This window comes from Cynocephalus volans, chromosome 2, assembly GCF_027409185.1.
Source record: "Cynocephalus volans isolate mCynVol1 chromosome 2, mCynVol1.pri, whole genome shotgun sequence".
In the NCBI taxonomy this organism is placed as follows: Eukaryota; Metazoa; Chordata; class Mammalia; order Dermoptera; family Cynocephalidae; genus Cynocephalus; species Cynocephalus volans.
Genome location: NC_084461.1, coordinates 71,895,812 through 71,899,733, shown reverse-complemented (window position 1 = coordinate 71,899,733; position 3,922 = coordinate 71,895,812). Strand labels below are relative to the sequence as shown.

General features: G+C 37.4%; 1 non-coding gene across 1 annotated transcript; it reads right to left on the bottom strand.

Moving 5' to 3' along the window:
• Positions 1–1,474: 1,474 nt before the first annotated feature.
• LOC134371281 (U6 spliceosomal RNA) lies at positions 1,475–1,581 on the bottom strand. Its single transcript, XR_010022722.1, has one exon. It is a non-coding gene; the product is annotated as a U6 spliceosomal RNA (small nuclear RNA).
• Between the last annotated feature and the right edge of the window lie 2,341 nt (positions 1,582–3,922).

Below are 3,922 nucleotides of genomic sequence, written 5' to 3'. Positions count from 1 at the left end.
CAATTGGTCTAGAGTCTTGTTTAGATCTTGTGTTTCTCTACTGATTCTTTGCCTAGATGATCTGTCTAATATTGACAGTGGGGTGTTCAGGTCCCCTGCTATTATGGTATTAGTGTCTATTTCCTTCTTTAGGTCTAGTAGAATTTGTTTTATAAATCTGGCTGCTCCAACATTGGGTGCGTACATATTTATGATTGTTATGTCTTCTTGATGGATCAGTCCTTTTATCATTAAGTAGTGTCCCTCATTGTCTCTTTTTATGGTTTTTAGTTTAAAGTCTATTTTGTCAGATATAAGAATAGCCACTCCAGCTCGTTTTTCTTTTCTGTTTGCATGGTAAATCTTTTTCCATCCTTTCACTCTTAGTCTGTGTGAATCTTTATGGGTGAGGTGGGTCTCTTGTAGGCAGCATATAGTTGGGTCCTGCTTTTTGATCCAGTCCGCCAGTCTGTGTCTTTTAATTGGGGAATTTAAGCCTTTAACATTAAGAGTTGTTATTGAAAGGTGTTGATTTATTCCTAGCATTTTATTGGTTGTTTGGTTGTCTTAGGTGTCTTTTGTTCCTTGCTTTCTGATTTACTGTTTGGTTTCTTTGTTTGTTGGTTCCTTAGGTTGTAGATAGTGTTTTTGTTAGCTTGTTTTCTCTTCATGAATGCCATTTTTATTGTACTAGCGGGTTTAGATTTTTCTTAGGTTTTTATGGCAGTGGTAGTTATTTTTCAGGAACCAAACCCAGTACTCCCTTGAGGATTTCTTGTAAGGGTGGTCATGTGGTAGTGAACTCCCGCAGTTTTTGTTTGTCTGAGAAATATACTATTTGCCCCTCATTTCGGAAGGATAGCCTTGCAGGGTAGAGTATTCTTGGCTGGCAATCTTTGTCTTTTAGTATTTTGAAAATATCATCCCATTCCTTTCTAGCTTTTAGGGTTTGTGATGAAAAGTCTGATGTTAACCTGATTGGGGCTCCCTTATAGGTGATTTGACGCTTCTCTCTTGCAGCTTTTAAGATTCTCTCTTTGTCTCTGAGTTTTGCCAATTTGACTATGACATGTCTTGGAGAAGGCCTTTTTGGGTTGAATACGTTTGGAGATCGTTGAGCTTCCTGGATCTGAAGATCTGTGATTTTTCCTATATCTGGGAAGTTTTCTGCCACTATTTTGTTGAATATGTTTTCAATGGAATCTCCCTTTTCCTCCCCTTCTGGAATACCCATGACTCGGATATTTGAGCGCTTGAGGTTGTCTGATATCTCTCTCAGATTTTCTTCCATGTCCTTGATTCTTTTTTCTTTCTTTTTGTCTGCTTGTGTTATTTCAAACAGCCCATCTTCAAGTTCAGAGGTTCTCTCTTCAACTTCGACAAGCCTGCTGGTTAAACTCTCCGTTGTGTTTTTTATTTCGCTGAATAACTTCTTCAGTTCAGCAAGTTCTGCTACATTTTTTTTCAGGACATTGATTTCCTTGTATATTTCCTCAAAAATATGGAACACTTCACGAATTTGCGTGTCATCCTTGCGCAGGGGCCATGCTAATCTTCTCTGTATCGTTCCAATTTTAGTATATGTGCTGCCAAAGCGTGCACAACATTTTTATTTTTATTGTCTTTTTCGTGACCGGCACTCAGCCAGTGAGTGCACCAGCCATTCCTATATAGGATCCGAACCCGCGGCGGGAGGGTCGCTGCGCTCACCAGCGCCGCACTCTCCCGAGTGCGCCATGGGCTCGGCCCCCTCAGCTTTTGTTTGTCTAGAGATACCTCATTTCTCCCTCACTTTTCTGAGGAATATTTTGCTGGCTATAAAATTCTAGGTTGAAGGCTGGCTGGTTAGCTGAGTTGGTTAGAGTGTAGTGTTATGACACCAAAGTCAAGGGTTTGGATCCCCAAACTGGCCAGCTGCCAAAAAAAATCTAAAATTCTAGTTTGAAATATTTTTTAGCACCTTAAATATGTCAATACTGCTAAATTCCTGTTTCCATTGTTCTGAGGAGAAATCCACTGTTAATCTTAATAAGGATCCCTTGTCTGTAACAAGGCACTTCTTTCTTGCTTCTTGTGAGATTCTCTCTTTGACTTTGGCAAATTGATAATAATGTGTCTCGGTGTGAGTATATTTGAGTTAATCCTACAAACAGTTCTTTGAGTTTCTCAGATTTATCAAATTTGCGTAGGTTTGGCCATTTATTTCTTCAGATATTCTTTCTGCTCCTTTATTTTTCTGTACTCTTCCTGGGAATCACATAATAAATATGTTGGTTTGCTTCATGGTGTCTCATAGGTCTCTTAGATTATGTTCACTTTTTAAATTCTTTTTTCTTTCTGCTTCTCAGAATCTATAAATTAGATTCTCCCTGATGGTTTGCTTTTAAGTGCTTTTAGTTGTTGAGTGCAATAGCAGTCCATTTGTTTAGTAACTTTCCTAAAATACATTTGTAAAGACTGTATTCCTTGTTGCATGTGACTACTGACGTTTATGTCCCTTAGCTTTGCTCACCTAGTGCTTAACAGAGATTTCTTTGGATTTCAGAAGCTAATACAAACAAAAAACAAATAACACACCTCTCTCAGTCTTTGCAGATTGTATCTGTGCTGTGGCACTTTTTCATCACTTAGACAGTCTTTCCCTAAGCCTAGGAATCAGCCCAATATGAAAGTTTCGGGTCTTCTCTGGTCTTTTCTGAGTGTATATTTTGCCATGGGCATACCCATACCTTTCTAAATTCCCTCAAATACATGCTGCTTTTCAATGTCCTAATTTCCTAAAGAAATTTTTCACAGTTTTTCTTGCTTCTGGCCTTAAGTGGTCTATTGTATATGTTTTTTTTGGGGGGGGGGGTTGTTTGTTTTTCAATTTTATTTTATTTTGTCAGTATACAATGTGGTTGAGTATTGTGACCCATTAAGAGTTGGAACCAGCCCAAATGTCCATCATCAGATGAGTGGATATGGAAAATGTAGTATATCTACACAATGGAATACTACTCTGCTATAAAAAAGAGTGGAATACTGCCATTTGCAGCAACATGAATGGACCTAGAGAGAATTATATTAAGTGAAAGGAGTCAGGCACAGAAAGAGAAATATGACATGTCCTCACTTATTTGTGGGACCTAAAAATAAATAAATAAATACACAAATAAACCGGGGGGGAGGGAAGAAGACACAACAATTACAATTCCTTGAAGCTGATACAACAAGCAAGCAGATATGAGGTTGCTGGGAGTGAGGGGGGAGAGTGAGGGGGGAGGGAGGTTTCAGTAATGCTTCATTATTTTAAAGCAAAACCCTGACATATCATTTCTTCTATTAATATTTCACAATATGTTGTATCTCTAAAAAATAAGAATTTCTTTTTGTTAACTAACAGCAACAACATTATCACACTTAACCAAATCAACAGTAATTACCAAATGTTAACTGATACCTAGTCTATGTTCAAATATGCCTGATTTACTCAAAAAATCAATTTAAAGGTTGGTTTAATCAAATCAGGATTCACATCACGTCCAAATATTGCATCTGGTTAATGTGCCCTTTGTGTAGTTTCTTTAATCTGTAGTATTCCCATCATCCATTATTTTTCATAGCATTTATTTGTTGAAGACTAAATCGCTTGCCCTTTAAAGTTTTCCACATTCTGGATTTGGCCTATTACTTCCTCACTGGGTGATTTAACATGTTTCTTTAGTCCTGGAATTGCCTGTAAATGGATAGGTAGATTTAGTTGCATGATAAGATTCAGGTTGAATTTTTCTCAGCAAAAATACATCGTAGGTGGTGTTATGTGTTTCCTATTATATCATACTGGGAAGTACGTAATGTCTGATTGTCTCAGATTTTGACATATTAAAATTAGTCAGTTTGCTTAGGTGTTGCCAATGTAATCTTACATTGTAATTCCCATGAATTGCATACATTTCTTTTT